Here is a 17518-nt window from a genome sequence, read left to right on the forward strand (position 1 = left end):
GAAAAATGAACGATATACCTGCAGGCTGGGGTTTTTTATTGTTTTGCTTTTTTCTCTGGGCGAGGGGAGAAAATACTAGAAGAGAGTTGTAAGAGGATTTTAGTTGTTTTTTTTTTTTTTAACAAAGGTAGTATATATCAAATTCAGAATTTTTCTACTTACTATATATTTGCACAAATTAAAGTAGTAGAGGCATACGAAATGAATCCGACATTGAATTTTGTTAAAGTCTTTAAAAATGTTTCCCCCTGCCATTTTATACAGAAGCGCGATTATAATCCATATCGTGGAAATGATTGATTCTTTTTCCAGTTCGGCCTCTTCTCCCCATCTGCAAGGCCGTGAGGGTCAGTGGGTGCGTGCCTTCCCGTGCGTGTGGGCCATCAAGACAGAAGACACGTTCTCCCTGTTACTTCGAAGCCTCATCCCAGATAAGGCCCGATTCTGCCTAATTGTCTCCATGTCGGCAGTCTGCGAGGGATATTCAATTTGGGTTACGAGCCCTACTTCAGTTCAAGTTGTTTTCCTCTTCCTCTTACTGTACACACATAAGACTGGTTTATTATTATAACTTTTCCTTTTCGACTGGAGTGTAATAGCCTTGGGTCTTTCGCTTCTTTAAAATCCAAATTTATCCTTTATCTATGGTACATAAAACATCGACTGTTTATTTCATTGTGTCTTTTACTTCAGATGTGTCTGACATTTTCATTTGAAATGCTTATTATAAATTATATAGATTTTTTTTAACATTGTAGGTGGGCGATGGTATCTATACATTATATTTCTGATAGTAAAGTAGGTATTAAAATTTATTATGAAAGGGGACCTTGGTTCTCAAACCGTTGAGAACCTCGGAACCTTCTCATTTTACAGAGTAAGAAAGGGAGGCCCAGACGAGTTGGGCTCAGACCACGTGGATTCCAGCAGGCTTCAGGGTGACCTTGCCAGCGATAGCCGGAGCCCTGGGTTTCACTGTGTTTGCACAGCTGCTTGACTGACATTCCGTCTTCCGTCTTCCGTCCTCCAGGAAAGGGTTTTTTTAAATTGGTTATCATTTACTTTTTATTTGTTACACTCGCTCAGCCAAGTTCCGAGGGAGGACCAGAGTTTAGGAATTAACAGCAGAGGTCGTCAGTCGTCATTCAGGGACAATGAAAATATTAGGGGTGTGAGGTAAATGCTAATTTAAAAGTTCGAGCTCTTCTTTTATACTCAACTATTCTAATTCAATCTCCCACCTCTTAAATAACGTTTTCTTCCAGAGAAGTTGAACCAGAAGGCAGCATCTAAAACCACCTCTTTGGAAACCAAGTACCACTGAGAACATGCTGATCTGAATACGACGACCTCACCCCACGTGCCATCCGCACAGACTCCCGTGGCGCTGCCCGATCAAGGGCCAGAAGTGTGCCACGATAGGTAGGTGCCGCACCGCGGTCACGCAGGTCCTTGCAGGGGAAGCTCACTTCTGACCCACGAGCCCGTTGCTCTGGCATTCACTTTCGTAGCACAGAAATTCCCTCCTTACCTTGCTCCTGCCGGAGAAGGAACTTTGGCACCCTGGCGCAGCTTTGCCTGGAACAAAATCCCCTGGCAGAGTTTGGGACGTGCCTGTACCTGAAGCCACTAGGATCCAGAGCCTCCGTCCCCAGATGTGCATTTACTCTCAGGCGGACAGCACAGAGGCCGCCGAGATGCCCTTTTCTTGTGAGATCTTACTGCACCGCGTCAAGCCTGGCCCCGGCTGTAGTTGACCAAGGTCCCCAGAGGCGCTGCTGTAATCCTGGCTCTGACATTCAGAAGTGTGAAGCCAGCTCGATTGCTTAATCTTTCTGTTCCTCCACTTCTTCATGTGTAAAAGGGGGGGCTTAATTGGATATTGGGGCGTCTCGAGATAATATACACATATGGTAAATAACACCTGACAGTAAGCATTTGGTTATGGTCACATGCTAAGTATTTACTTTTAAAAATAACTAAGGAGATGTGGCTATTTGAACTGTAACTATTTGAACTCATCCTCTTTCGACCCTTATTTAGGTCACATTAAGAGCTTTGAGCCCTTTGAAATGGAGGGAGCGTTTTTTATTCAAATGGTTTGAGTCTCTGTTCCTTAGAAATGAGTAAGCACAGAAAAGTAAACTTTAACGAACTCAGCAAATGGTGTGTACCCTAGTAAGCCCCAACTGGACAGCAGCCATCATTTCAGTCAGTGAGTTCTCAAGTTTTAAACTTAAAAGCAAACAGAGAAACAATCTACTTATTTGCTGATCCTTGAGAGACACTACCTACTTCATGGACCTCCGTCATAATGTGTTTGCTAACCCCAGATTAATTGACATAGCCTAAATGGGATTTTCAGGTCACATAATTTTGTTCAACCAGAAAATAACCTGGCCTCCAACCTGGTCCCCAGAGTCGCCTTAGCAGACTTGCTGCGTGCATCTTATGAAAACGTTTCCTGCACAATTATAATGAAGTGATAACAGCTACAATCTACAGGTATCAGGCCTTGTAAATATGTCATTTCTAATCCTCAGAATAACTTTGCGAGCTAGGGATTTTCCCCATCGTACAGAAAAAAAAAAAAAAAAAAAAAAGAATCTTAGACAAGTAAAGAAACTAACCCTGAGGTGGTACAAGGGAGTAGGTTTCGGGAAAGCAGAAATGCTTGGGTAAATCCACCCCCACAAAACTTGCTGCGTAAACGGGGCCGTCCGTCCCGTGGTGTTGGACTTGCACATAAGAAGCACGGGCTTCGATTTGAAATCACCATTTGCCCATTTACTGGCTTTGTGACCTCGGACACGTTTCCCAACCTCCCTGAGTTGCAGTTCTCTCGTAGGTGAGGATTTGCCTCTTAGAGTTGTGAGGATCAAATGACTCAATACTTCTAAAATTCTCGTAACTATTAACTATTGTCCTACTTAAATAGTCTAATGATCATGATCAAAGTGTCTCGCTTTGCAGACTTAGCTTCTTGGCTCTTTAATTTTAAAAAACGTCACATTACCAATTCAGAAGATGTGTGATTGTATTTGGTATGTCTTTCTTTCCAGAGAAAAAATGACATTCTCCATCAGGGGCTGGCAGACTTTTTCTGATTGAGGGCCAGATGGCAAATAATTTAGGCTTCCCAGGCCATATGGTTTCTTGTCACAACTAGTCACTGCCGCTGCAGCGTGACAGCGGCTGTAGACGGTTCCCCCGCAAATGGGTGCAAATAAGACTTATTCAAGGAGACTGGAATTTTAAACTTCCAATAATTTTCAAGTATAACAAAATACTGTTTCCCTTTAGTCGGATGTTTAAAAGTGTAAAACCACACTAAGCTTGCAGGCGCTATAGTACCAGGCAGTGGGCCGTAGTGTGCCAACCCCTGTTTTAAACAATTCAGTGGCTCTTTAAGGCTGATGAATCCAGCCTTTTTCTCCTGACCGGAGAAAAGCGACGTGGAGGAGGAAAGAGCCAGTCGCCCTCTCAACGAGCTCTCTGAGATCAAAACTTTATGAATCACTCCTTTGCTAAACACAATTCGTGCGACCCCTTCGCGTATAAAGTTTTTATCTATGAAATTGAAGTCATGCGCTCTCTCTCTCTCTGACCTCTGACTTCTTCCTCCTGGTGAAAGTTTAGTAGTAATTATCGCTGAATTTTTACCTTCATGTTAGGTATTTGAATCATTTTAGTTCTAATCCTTTTATTACTGCTACTTTGCAGATGAAGAAATGGAGAGTGAGAGGGAAAATAACCCACTCAAGGTTACGAGACCAATACCTAAACTCAGGTGTCTGATCCACACTCCCTCAAACCCTCCAGCCCTCTCAACAAAATATAAATTTCACAAACTAGAACTCATCCTGTGCTATCTCCCCAGTACATAGACTAGTACCTAGCATAACAAACGTGGAATAAATGCACGTCGAATAAATGAATGGATGGGTTTTCCCATGAGGTCGGTGGTTCTTAATCTTTTCTTAGGTCAGGGACATCTTTGAGAAGCAATTTAAAATTCTGGACTTTCTCTTCCGATTAAATCTCAAAAACGTGGCATTATTAAGTGTTTGGCAAACTATTGAAAGAAGATGCTGTTCAAATATTCTGAATAATACCAATTAGAATTCTTTTTAGAAACACAGAAACAGGATTCGGAGATGTCTTGTTTCTTTCCCCTTCTTAAGACCGCGATGCGAAGGACATCACACGAAGCCTTAAGTTTTCTCCTCGGCAGTTGCTCAAGATCCTGGGCATATGTTTTAAAACTCTTGACGCCCTTAAAAGTCACTTGTTCAAAAACCCTTGCTTCAAAATGACCTCTATCGGTCGCAAGTTGCTCCCACGTGAAGTAAGAAGCCACAGCCTGTAGGGGTTAACGCGCAGTTTTTACCTCCAGAATCACAGCTGTGGGGGAAAGAGCCCCTGCCCTCCGCCCCGAAGCCAGCCGGCGCCGAGTGCTGCCGCTGCTTCTGCTGCTTGCCACTGTCATCCAGCGCGCGGCCTCCCGTGAGGTCGGCGAGCGGGGCCGTTACGGTTCGGGGACGGCCGCGCTCGGTCGCCGCTGGTGTCCCGTCCTCTCGCCCGCGAAGCGTGTGTCGCTCACGTGCCCTCGCTGTCCACACCAGGGCCCTGCGACCGCGGCTCGCCCGGGCGCGCTGCCACGGGAGGCTGTAGAAACCAAGTCCGTCGCCATGGAGACCGAGAAACCATGACCGTATTTCATTCACCTGCTGCTCCAGTCCCAGTTTCTTTCACGGGGCCCCACCTCCCCCCACCCCCCCAAAAAAGCCTCATTCTGAAACCTGAGTATTTTCTTTCACTGCTTCTGAGACGATCACTCCGTTCACGTTTCGTTCGTGGCGTGGCGTTTAATTTTTCTCCACGGCGCTATTACCGGAGCTCGTGGGGCGTGTCAGTCGTTAAAAGTACTGAGTCGCTTCCGGTGAGTTGGTAAACGGCGGCTGCGCTGAGCCCTCCGGATGCCCTTTGCTCCCCTCCCCCTCCCCCAGGCCCCCTGGCTCACCCCCGCCCCGGTCCAGCAGCTGCAGGGCCACGGCCTCCTGCCCTCCCAGGACGATGGCCTGTTTGCGTCAGTCAGTGCCAGGGCCACGCCGGGCTGAACATCGCCCCCTGTGCACACGTATGAATGGTTAGGGACACGTTCTTTGCTGCATTTCCAGTGTCTCCTTGACCAGTCCCTGACATGTAGTAAACGGTTGCTACCCGAAAATAATGAAGCATGTTTACGCTTACGGTCTCAGAGAAGTAAGATCAAAACCAGGAGAACCCTTCGATGATTGAGGGCTTGGGAACAATACCTACGAGCCAGGTGGCTCGTATATCGCACGGTCACGTGGACAGCCAAATGACCTCCCTGCCCTTAATAGCCTCGCTTCACAGCATTAACTCAGTGATTCGCTTTCCTCCAGGAAAGGTGGATGTAAGCGAGGATGGGGTTTCAGGTCCCAACCGCCTCATTAGTGACCGAATCCTGGACCAGGAGGTAGAAGCTGATCGTCTTACATTAAGCCAACAAGACGCGGAAGCCCGCGAGGAGGCTCTCAGGTGATGGGACGTCCTTGCTGGGGAGCTTCGTGCCAGCTTCTGCGATGCCGGAGACTGAAGCACCCAGAGCAGCTGAAATAAGCTGCAAAGCCTAAGTGGCCTCTGTGCACACGAGAGGGAGTGAGCATGCAGGGAGGCTTAACACCTTCCAGCGGAGCTAACGCAGGTAAGGCTCACCTGCGCGAACCTGGGCTTCGGCCCGTCCCCGCTGCCGGGTTAGGAAGCAGAAGTGCCTGTACCTCGCCGTTGCAGAATCCCCCGAATTCAGCGTGGCGCTTTATTAAGATTCTCTGACGCTTCCTGCCTGTCCTCAGTGGCCACCTGTGAATGTCCCTGAACTTTCTCTGAAGCTGTTTCTGACTGTGACACCTCTTACTTCTTTAATTTTGCCACGCGACATATAATCTTCTATGTGTTCTAAATCTGCCTTTTCCAAGGTTCGGGGAGCACCTGCAACCCTCGCATTTTCCAACTTGGTGATTATTTAGACCCGCGCGCGCCTTCACGATGCCCCCCGTCCTTGTGTAGTCGTCTGCTGAAGAAAATCGCTCTCGGCCGGGTCCTGTGTTTTGGGGGTGCTGCTGGGCACCTGCGTGGTAGGCATAAGCAACCTTTTTGGGTCTGTTACTCCTCTCACTGACACCAGCCAGCCAACTAACGGAGGTGGAACGAGGTGACCCATCTCAGCTCTCTTACCGTGAGCGAGTTTCTTAGTCGTGGTCTGTTTCGCGCCATGAGCTTTGCGGTTTTGTTCTTGGTTGATTTCACTGTTTAAGACGGCTCCCGGTGTAGAGCCCAGGGTCCCTGAGTGCGAGGAGGCTGCAGTGTGACCGGCGGGGACGATCCGCATGTCAGAGGAGCTTCACGCAGGCGTGGGTTACGGCGCTGCTGACCACGAGGTCAGCGTTACTGCATCAGCAGCACATGCATATCTAGTACCAGGGCTCGTCAAGCAGCAACACACACACCAGCAAATCGTGGACTCGTCAGATGAGCGTGTTGTGAGCAGAGGCTTGAGGAACCTCTTCTTGTCCTTAGCAGAAATGTTCCAGTAGTCGCTAATTTCATGTTCGCCCCAACATTACAGAACACAATTACTGCAAATAGTGAGGACTGGTTGTAGTTGTGAGCATCCAAAGCCACACCACGGAGTGCACAGACACAAGGCTGTGACCTTCTCAGAAAACGCTCGTTAAGTGGCTGCCATGCAGTGGGCTCTGGAGATACAGTGGGTCACAGGTGGGTCACAGTCCTTGGCTTCCTGCGTCGGGAAGAGCCTAGCGGAGACATTAAATTGTAAAAATTTCTTGCAAAAATGCAGGACAAATGCGAATCTGATTTTAACGACCGATTCTCCCGCAACAAGGTAGGGACAAAACCCGTGGCCAGGAGGGACTAGGAAATATCTACTCCATCCTCTCTTGGCCACACGTCCTTCCCCCACCTGCCCTGAAGCGAAACCAGCTACCTAACACCTGCCCTTCACTCACCCGGTGAGAATCTCGACAGGCAGCAAGCAAGCTAGCGGAGAAGTGTGTGTGTGGGGTGGGGGGGAAGCCTCGCCCAAGCGTTGCAGACGGTTCTGTTTCGGATGCTGACGCCGACCGCAGTTGCTGGCGACTGTGATGGGATGACCCCGACGCCCTCCTGGGCCGAGCAGGAGCTGCCGAAATCTAACGGCAGCCGTGTGCCGTGCCTTTGCCTGGTTCTCCACGGCCGACCTGTCTCTGGTCTCCGAACGTCTGGAAGCGCATGGAACCACCGCCTGGCTTCCCGCACGGTGATACGCAGGTGTATGTCGGCTTCCTGCTTCTTCAGGGCGAGACCACGATTCTGGGCTCCTCTGCCGGACATGTCGGTACTTTCCGTGTGACTCTGAGACTCCTCCTTGTCCAGAACTTCCTGTGTTGCACTCCGTAGTCTTTCTTTAAATACTCGCATCTGTCCTGTGACCCTGTTTTGGGACCACATGCCCGTCCTCAGAAGGGGAGCCACCAGCTCCCCACTTGTATCTCTGATGATTCAGCCCCTGCTGACCCCGTCCGGCAGAAGGTGGTCATCAGGAGGCTAATCTATGACGCGTGAGAGCCTCGTTTTCGCCTTCGTGCTTTCTCACCATGCTGGCCTATCTCACGCATCATCCGTGTGATCCAGGTTAGTGTGGGAACCCTGTGGGCTGCTGGGGACCGCTGACCTCGCTGCAACTCAACGCAGAGTTACACTGTGCGCAGTTGCTCTAAGTTCAGACCTCAGAGTGCAGAGTCTTTAGCAGCCGCGTTTCCCTGGCCCCAGCCATTTCTCCACCCACGGCCACGTGGGAACTCCTTGCAGTCATCAGATCTGCCCGTCTCCCCCAGTTCTGCACCGAGGCCTGTGGGTGCCGCCTGCTACGAGGCGTCTTCTTGGCATTGCCGCAGGAACGGGAAGAGTTTTATTACAGTTCCGGGTGGGATTTGGTAAAAAGACACTTCTCACCTAGACTGCCCACTCCAGCAGGGCACACTACGCGGTATCTGTCCCGAGGACCTCAGTGACCACGGCGCCGAGCACAGGACGCCCACGTTAATTGGAAGCCCTGCCCCGTGTAGTTACTTCTGGACGTGGCGTGATGAGTATGTATCCTCGGCTGCACTCTGTCCTATAAATAGCCTGCGTCCTGGGGGTGTGGATAGGATCGAACGGTTTCGCATCTGCTCTTATGTTTTCCTTGACTTTGTATTGTAATGTCATCACGAAAAACAATTAGGCACGTGTCTACGAAGCCATACCTCACGATCAGGGGCAGAGAGGGAGGGAGGAAGAGGAGGCGGGAATATCGGTGTCTTTCCCTATTAAGTATCTAAGTATCTCAGTGACTTTGGATTTCGAGTGAATGATTTGTGAAGAAGATATAAAGGATGAGTGTGTGTGCTCGTGTGTGTGTATACCTTTTTTTTTTTTTAACAAAAAAATGCATTCTTTGGCATGTGAGAGAGTGCCTGCCCCAGTTTGAAAGAAAGGCTTGGTAGCGTGCTATGCACTAAGAGTCGAAGATTTGTCTTCTTCTTGTCTCTCATGTCGAAAGCACTGGCCTTGCTGGTGTGTCGTAGAAGGAACCCCAGCTCTGAAGTTAGAGGACCTGGGTTCGAACCCCAGCTTCTCAGTTTCCTGACCCATCTGGCCGTTATCTCTCAGCCTCATCATCTTCTTATGATTCTGCTCCATCACCTGACGACGTGGCTAAAGGCAAAGTCACAGCTACGAAGCTCGGTATCTAACTCGTGAAGTGTCGTCAGCATCACATCCTGTATAAATCAGGGCAACCGACCCCTCGACTCTGGATGTTGTAAGGATTCTCCAGCATTGAATATTTGAGGATTGGCCTCCAGCCGCCCTGAAAGTCTAATGTAATAAAGGCAAGGACGTTGCCAAGGCAAATTCCTGAACAGAACGCAATGCAGCAGCAGCAGCTCCCAAAGGCCTGTGGGTTTCGGTCCGTGATCGGCTCCTGCCACGGAGTGAGCAGAGGCCGGCCAGCAGCCTGAGGATAAGGGGAAGAAGCGATGAAAATGTCAAGATCGCTCAAACAGATGTGCCGCGGCATGAGTCGGAGTGGGCCGGGACGCAGTGTCTCGGCCGCACAGAGAGTTGGCCACCTCCGTCTCGCTTGGAGAGTCTCGCTTTGCTGCGAAGTGTCGAAAGCAAACACATTCCAGCTAGAATGGTTAGTGCCGACCTTCGTTCCGGGTGACCTGTAGACAGGAATAGTGAACCGTACTTTCTTGTCCTAAAGTTTTAACACTTTTTTTTTAAATAAATAAACATTTGGAACATGTATGACAGTTGCAAGGGAGCGTTTAAGGAGAGTAGAACTCGATTGAATTGGAGGCTGTTCTAGAGAAACCAACCACACAGTGACCACAGGGCATTTTTATCTGGTCACAGATCTAGTGACGTGTGACCTTGCAGAGATTTTCCAGAAAGAATCAGATCTGGGGTACGTTGAACTCGACTGGATTCTTCAACATGTCTAAAAGCATCCCTACGGGCAGTCCTGAGTTAGATTTTTGAGTCTCTTAGTCCAGCGCAAGGAAGGCTCCCAGGAATAGAAAATGCACGTTCTCCATACCTTCTGCAGGAAATTTTGTTGACAGTCTCCCAAGTCCAGCCCACTACATGGTACCCAAAACACTTTCTCCCACTGGGTAAACCAAGAGTGTCTGCAGTCTCTTTCTGGTGCTGACAGCTGTCGATCCACTAACACAAAAGGGACTGCAATGCCGATGACGGCCGTGGCTTCTTCCCTGTTTATCAGCTGGAGACGCCTCTAAAGAGAAGCTCCCCGCTCCTGTCTGGCCGCCCGCGGCTACCTTTCCACTTTCACGTTTACCCTTTCACGTGCCTGACGCTCTTCACTGGGATGGGGGTCTTTACTCCAAAGGTGCAAACCTCAGAATTTTTGCAGAGATGCTCATGTGACTTTTCATTTAACCTTTTGGTATACAACACAACGTGCGAAATGTGCAAGAAGGCTCAGAGTCAAAAGTAAGCCGCCTTCTCCTCCCTGGAAGCACCTGTTGTTACAAGTTTCTTATGATACTTTCAGACACATTAAAACTGTGTGTGTGTGTGTGTGTGTGTGTGTGTGCATGTGCACGGCAAAAGATAAAGCAAAGGAGATAAAATGTTATCGATAGGTGCATCTGTGTAAAGGATGTGTAGGTATTCTTTAAACTTCTATTTTTTTACACTATTTTTACACAAAAACTTCCGTAAGTTTTAAAGTATTTCCAAGTTAAAAAGAACACGCGTCTTATACAACATACATATTCCTCTTGTTTAATAACTCAGTGGTACTACACATGTCTTTCTTTTGTTAAGCACTGTATCTTAAAGATCTGTCCATGTGACTGCGTATGGGGATGTGTTACCCTTTTTAAAGATCGCTGCCATTGCAGTGTCTGAGGATATGATACCATAATTTAAATAATAACATCGGTCGACATTTAGGTTGTTTGAAATCTATTGCTCCTAGACAAAATGCTGCAGCGAGTGCCCTTTACAGGTTATTTCTCACGTGTGTGAGTGTGTCAGGGGGATTAATGCCTGGTTGTAAAACTGCACAGCGAAGGGTGTGCGAACTTTTCATTCTGACAGGAATCACCAAAGTGTCCCCCCAGGGGATATTCCACTATCCGGTTCTCCTGCTTTTTGAGGGCGCTGGCTTCCTCGTGGGCTTAGCAACAGTGCGTGATGGGACTTTGATTATTTCCAAGCCGACTGTCGAAATGTCGAATTGCTTTGTAGTTTCAACTCACATAGCTCTTGTCTAAAAGTTCCCGGTCTGTGCTTTCCTGAGAACTATCTGCTCAGACCCTTTGCCCTCTCATCAGGCTACCAGTTTTTTTTTAATTCGTAGGAGGTCTTTTTATATTAACAAAGTTAGCCTCTTGTCTAAGAGACGAGTTGTGATGTGACATTTTCGAGCTGGAAATAATAACCTCACAATAATCGAGTTCGGCACTATCGTGTTACAAATGCCTTAAGGGTATCAAATGCCTTGCAAATCTGCAGCCCAGGGTTTGCTGACTTAGTTTAGGGTGATTTGTGCACCGTGCCATCCCTAAAACAGAAAGAACCAGTGCCCGTTTACCCAAAACTGCGTAAGCTCTGGGGCTTCGGGATTTTGTCCCTCTCCGTGGCCCCATTGTTCCCCATCAAGCCATCGAAGGACGCATCTCCCTTCCCCCACTTAATTTGCACTTTCGGGGTTCACCAGACTGGCCTGCATCAGACGTCCCGCTCTCCATAAGCAACGTTGTCTTCTTGAGTTTCCCACAAATCCTCATTCTTGAGTCGGTTCTCGAACCTGGCCTTGGAGCTCCTGTTAAGTGGAAATCTCTGCACTGAGCAAGGGAAGAGGGCAAACAAAGAAGGAGGAACTTCAATCCCTGCCTTGGCGGACAGTCATTCGCAGAGACGAAGCAAACACAGAAATTATTTGAAAATGAGCTCATAATTGCTTGCTGACGCTCGAGGCACGCAAATCAAGCCGGTGACTCAGTGGGTTTGTTTCCATCAGAAAAGGGTTCCTGAAAGTTAAGTTTTCACCGCAGCTTTAGAACGAAGTGGCGTGTGTAGGTGACCACACCAGCTAACACGGGCAGAGCTCTGTGGTCCTCCAGGCCTCTCGCCTCATGCGAAGGGGGCACTTTTTCTTCATTTCCTGCACAAACCAACTGCAGGATAATGGACCAGATGACCTGTTCAGACAGCCAGGAGGGGACCCAGAGCTCCCCTCCCTCTCCACTCAGCTTCACTTGGGCAGAGGAGGCGGTTCAGATGGGATGAGTCACAGACAGGACTTCTTCGGAGAGGCCCTGAGGCATAGCGGGAAGAATTTTGGAGGCAGATTAGATCTGAATCTGTCTTGCTGTTTACAAGTTGTGACCTTGGCAGGTGACTCATCCTCCAAGCCTCCATTTTTCTCAATGCAAAATGGTGTTAATAGCTGCTCTTTAAAGTTGTCTGGCACACAGTTGTCCAATAAACAGGATCCACTTTAGCGAGTAGTGGGCTAGAGTGAGAACGTGGATCCATTTTTCTCTTGCCTGTGTTGTTCATCGACTTGGTTGAAGCAAACAGGGTGTGGGCAAAAGACTCAGGAAACAAAAGGACATTGAGTCCCAGCAAAGAGCCTCAGACTCCTCTTCTTGCCACTGTCCTAGAAGGAAGATTCTTGTACGTGTAGGGAAGAACTTCCAGAGAGAGGCGTTGAGAGAGTCTTAACTCTGGATGCAGTCCTACTTGGCACACACCACATGAGACGATGTGCAGGCCAAGGGCACTGGAAACTGCTAACGGAAGCTCTAGACTCGCCGGAAGGGGGAGCTTGCCTTTGCCTTTGCCCCTCTCCAGGTCTATGACCTTAAATGCATTAGTTAACTTCCTCGCTCCAGGGACGCCTGTGAAGTGGGGTGAGTAATCCCAACATCGCAGGATTTCCAAGGATTTAAGTGAGATAATTCAGTTAATCAGCATTTATAAAATGTAGTGATGGTTTTTTACGTGTCAACTTGGAGAGTTTTTTAGGTGAGATTAGCATTTAAACTGGTGAACTCTGAGTAAGCAGACTGCCCTCCATAATGTGGATGGGCCTCAGTCAATCAGTTGAAGGCTTGATTAGATCAAAAATATCAGCCTCACTGAGGAAAGGGGAACCCTCCAGCAGACTGCCTTCTGACTTCACCTACACCATTGGCTCTCCTGGGGCTCCACCTTCTGGCCCACGCTGCGGATTTGGGACTAGCTGAGCAGATTTTGGGCTAGCTGGCCTCCATAATCGCATGAGCCAAACTCTTATAATAAATCTCTCTGTATTGATACATCTCCCATTGGTCTCTTTCTCTGGAGAACCCTGACTCCTACACCTACTGCGAATCAGGCTCTGTTTTAGGTCCTGGGGATATACTGTTGAAGGAGATAAGAAAAGTTCTCTCGAGGAACAAATATTCTTGTGGGGTAGATATCAGACAATAAATAGGCAAACAAGGCCATTTCAATGATATGAATAAGGTATGAAATGGCGCCGAGAGCAACTGGGTCGGGCTCCTTTGGATTGGATGGATCTGGGTGAGGCGTATTACAGACAAAGGTGCTTAGGGGCGATCTCAGTGTGCTTGGACCCGAGGGGCACCGATGTGCCTGAGAACAGAGCAGGTGAGCTAAGGAGTGGCAGCAGATGGGCGGGTAAGGCTGTAAGGCCCATCGGGTAGGCTCAGTGTTCTCATGGAAAGGAATTCGAATGTTATCCTAAGTGCCATGGGACACCGTCGAAGGATTCCTGTGCTAGCACATGACATATTCTGATCTTTACACACAGATAGATTTTTAACTGAGGTGAAATCCACGTAACATAGAATTCAAACGCGGACATTTCAGTGGCATTTAGTACACTCCCGATGCTGTGCAAGCACCACCAATATCTTCAGAAGTCATTTCTGTGGAGAACGGACAGCAAGGGAATAGTGCAAGAGAAGAAACCTGCCCGGAGGCTGATGCCAGGGAGATGACCGTGACTCGGCTGGTGGCAGAAAGGAGGGCGAGCGAAGGCACGTGTCTGTGAGGAAGTCGCGGGGCTTTCTCACAGGTTCCAGGGGGGCCCGTGAAATGCTCGCAGCCGTGGGAACAGGAGTGTATGGTTATTAACGAGAAGGAGCTGGACCGACGGTCTGGGACGGCCCCTCAGAGTCCCGAGGTCCTCCGATGCTTTAAAGATGGGCGAACTGCCTTCGAGGAGGAAGGACAGATTTGTTTGGACGTTTTCCTGATCCCATGCGGTGCCCAGGTGCTTCCGGGGCTCGTCTGGGGCACTGTCCGACCGAATGCTGGGGGAGGACAGGCAAAGCCAGCAGGCCACGTCACGGCCTGGAGGCGCGCGTGGGAACCGGCAGGCCCGGCCCAGCATCCCAGACGCTGCTCTTGAGAAGGAAGTGCCCTGACAGCCGTCCAGCAAAAACAGACTGGGTGGCGAGTTCCCGGGCCAGCCAGCGCTTTCCCCAGGACCCGGGGGGCCAGAGTCCCAGCGCGTGACGCCGTCGGCGTCCGGGGTCATGTGCGGGCGGTAAAGGTCTTCAAGGAGGACCCTCCAGATCGTTCTCCCCCCGCCCCCCCATCTCGCTTCGAGGAGCTTGCCACAAATCCAAATCCGTTTGGTTTATGATCTTTGTAGTCTTCTCCGGAAAAAAGTGACCTCTCTTTTCACATAAGATTTAGCTTTAGATAGTTAGGCCTCAGATGGGCTGGGAAGCTCTTAACAGCCAGCTTCTCACTAAGCAAATAAAGCAGCTGAATTAACTCTTTAAAGTCACCCAGGCAGTCATGTCCCTGCGTGGTCATTTGTGAAAAGGTTTTTCTCCCATCGGAGAGAACAAACAGCCCCATGTACCCTGAGAGCTCAGATCTCAAAGCGCGGACCCCGGGCCTGCTGCGCGAGCGCCCGCGTCGCCTGGGATGCGTGCGAGATGCGCATTCCCAGGCCCCGGCTCCGCTGGCTGAATGAAACTCGGGGGGCAGGGCTGCCCCCTGTGCTGTGACAAGCCTTTAAGGGGCTCCGACGCCCGCTCATGTTTGAGGAGCGCGGCCTCAGAGAAGCGGAGAGATGTAGAGCCATGGCGAGTCCGAGCAGAGCAGCCAGGTGGTCACTTGGTGTATGACAGGTAGTTCAACTCGAGAGAGGCGCAAGGGCGGCTGAGACCCCTGTCCCGGCTCCGGCTCCGGAGAAAACATCTAAAACGGTTACGCCGAGGTTTGCGCGGGCTTTACGGTTCCCCTGAGTCTGGTTCAGCTGGTGTCAGCAACGTCTGGAGCTGGGAGTGTGTCCCCCACATCGTCGCACCGCGGCGGGAGGGGGGGGTGGGCAGCGGGAGGGGGCGGGGCCTGCGCTCCCCCCGCCCCCGGGGGAGGAGCCGCCTTTCACCTACTTAAGGCAGAACACCCCCCCCCACCCCACCCTGGGAGACCCACCGCCCCCCGCAGGTCCTTGGCGTGGCGCTGCCTCCCTCCTCCCTAGCCAGCTCCCTTTTCCGCCAGCCTCTCCAACCCCTCCATTCTGGAAGCTTACAGCAATTCTGCTCTGGGCCAGGCTGCTAATTCTGTATCTATTCCCCCAACCTTCACCCATCAAAAGATTTCTGACTACCATGATGTTGAGAGAGAAAGAGAGAACGAACAAAAAAAGACCCAGCGTTTGGAGGGACAAATGCCGGAAATGTCAAAGTTAAATCAGTTTTAAGACAATAAGACAAGGGTGACTTCTTTTCCTGTCATAAAAATTCCTCCACAATTATTATGATCATGTTTGGTTAATAGCAGTAAATTTTTTTTACTTCTTTCTCTTTCCCTCCAAATGTTTGAGTCCACGCTATTGCCAACCTTTGATAAATGAAGTCAGGGTTACGTGCTAACTGCTTCAAGCTCTCTGCTCCCAGAAGCAACTGCGCTCGGTCAGATGGATTCCTGGGGTCGGCTGAGAGCCAAACAGGGTTTCTCTAGTATCATGTCGGCGGCACAGCTCCGAGTTTGGGGTTAGAGGTAGGTAAGGAGTCCCTGGCCCTTACCAGCTGGTAAAGCCCTGTGGTCACTCAGTAAAAGCTTCCGCCTGGTGATGGACTTCCTCCCCTGACACCCCGAGCTGCTGGGTCGCTTACAGGTACAGGAACTCGCTTCTGCGAGAGGCGGAGATTCAGCCTTCGGACAGGCGTGGTAGAAAGTTCTCTTTTGTTTTGCTGAAAGAAAATCCGCCGTCTGGAAAATTTCTTTTACCAAACCGAGTTATGAGTTACGTCCTCTGGAGCCTAAATAAGTCTAATCCCTTTTCCCACATGAGAGTAAGTTAAATATTTAAAAGTAGCCATCTCACCCCAAGGATTTTCCTCTCTAAATAACAACAAAAAAATCCTAAAACGTCTTCAGCCCTTTCTGGTGTGACTCATAGGCCATCAATCTGCCCTTTGCAGGATTCTCTCTAGTCAGTCAACGTCCCCCTTAAAACACGATGCCCAAACTGGCCCAAACCCCAGATGCGTGCTCACCATTTGCGAAATGGGGTGAGTCTTACAGCTCCATTAAGCAGCCCTAGCAGGCCATTTCCTCGTGTTGAACCTACCTCTTCTACTGAAATCGTACTTTCAGAAGTCACCATTGTTGACCAAATCCATCAACATGCCTACTTAGGTGGGGAACCAATTTAGGAAGTTATTGAAAAAATATAAATAAGAGAAAATGAGCACTTGAGTTTATGAAATGATTAGAAGTAGATTCAAGAACGTAAAGATGTTACGGTGTATGTAACAGAATATTAATGCTAAATACTCCGCAGAGTTCATCAGTCTGCTCATCCATCTAGTGTAGAAGGCCCATATGGATCTTCTCCGCTGCGTCCTCTGACCATGAAGACAACGAGGGCTCATTGTTGCGGCCCCATAAGGAGTTACAGGTTTTTTATTTTGGGTTTTTTTTTTTTTTTTGGTCTTTTAAAGACAGTTTTATGGAGGTATGACTGATATACAATAAACAGCTCCTATATATTATATGCAGTTTGATATATTTACAAAAATTTAATTGTGGTAAAATATACATAACATAAAGTTTACTATTTTAACTATTTTCAAGTTTACAGTTCAGTAGCATTATATATATTCATGTTATTATGCAACCAATCTCCAGAACTGTTTTTAACTTGCAAATCCGAAACGCCGAACCCATCGGACAATAACTCCCATGTCTCAGTCCATTCAGGCTGCTGTGACAAAAATCCCAGGGTCTGGGTGGGGCGGATCCAACATCAGACATTTATTTCTTACAGTTCTGGAGGCCAGGAAACGAGCCTACTTCCTGGTCTGTAGATGGCCGTCTTCTCCCTGGGTCCTTGAGTGGTGGACGGGGGGAGCCGTCTCTTACATAACAGCTCTAATCTCACCCATCGGGCTCCACCTGCGTTACCCGATCACTTCCCAAAGGTCTCACGTCCTCACCCCATCGTGTTAGGGGTTGGGATTCCAGCATACGACTGTTGGAGCGACACAACCATGCGGTGTATGACACTCGGCTTCCTTCTCCCCACAACCCCTGTCAGCAATCATTCTACCTTCTGTTTCTATGAGTTTGACTACTCTAGATGCCTCATATAACTGGATCACACAGCATTTGCCTTTTTGCGACTGGCTTATTTCAGTTAGCACGATGTCCTCCAGGTTCATCTGTTATATAGAGAGCGTGTGTCAGAATTTCTTTCCTTTTTAAAGCTGAATAATATTCCATCGTGTGTGTGTGTGTGTGTGTGTGTACCTCTGTTTGTTTATCCATTCATCCATTGGTGATACTTGAGTTGCTCCCACCTTCTGGAAAAGGTTTGAGTTAGTACATATTTGTCCCAATCCTCAGTCTAGTTTGACCTTTGTCAACAAAACATAGT

At 49.0% G+C, this 17518-nt stretch overlaps 1 long non-coding RNA gene across 1 annotated transcript; it reads right to left on the minus strand.

Moving 5' to 3' along the window:
• Positions 1-106: 106 nt before the first annotated feature.
• On the minus strand, positions 107-11901 carry LOC118612904. The gene is made up of 2 exons (XR_004955243.1): positions 7056-11901; positions 107-6842 (listed from the first exon to the last, which is right to left on the minus strand). It is a non-coding gene; the product is annotated as an uncharacterized LOC118612904 (long non-coding RNA).
• Between the last annotated feature and the right edge of the window lie 5617 nt (positions 11902-17518).

Source organism: Rousettus aegyptiacus, unplaced genomic scaffold (genome assembly GCF_014176215.1).
Source record: "Rousettus aegyptiacus isolate mRouAeg1 unplaced genomic scaffold, mRouAeg1.p scaffold_m13_p_17, whole genome shotgun sequence".
In the NCBI taxonomy this organism is placed as follows: domain Eukaryota; kingdom Metazoa; phylum Chordata; class Mammalia; order Chiroptera; family Pteropodidae; genus Rousettus; species Rousettus aegyptiacus.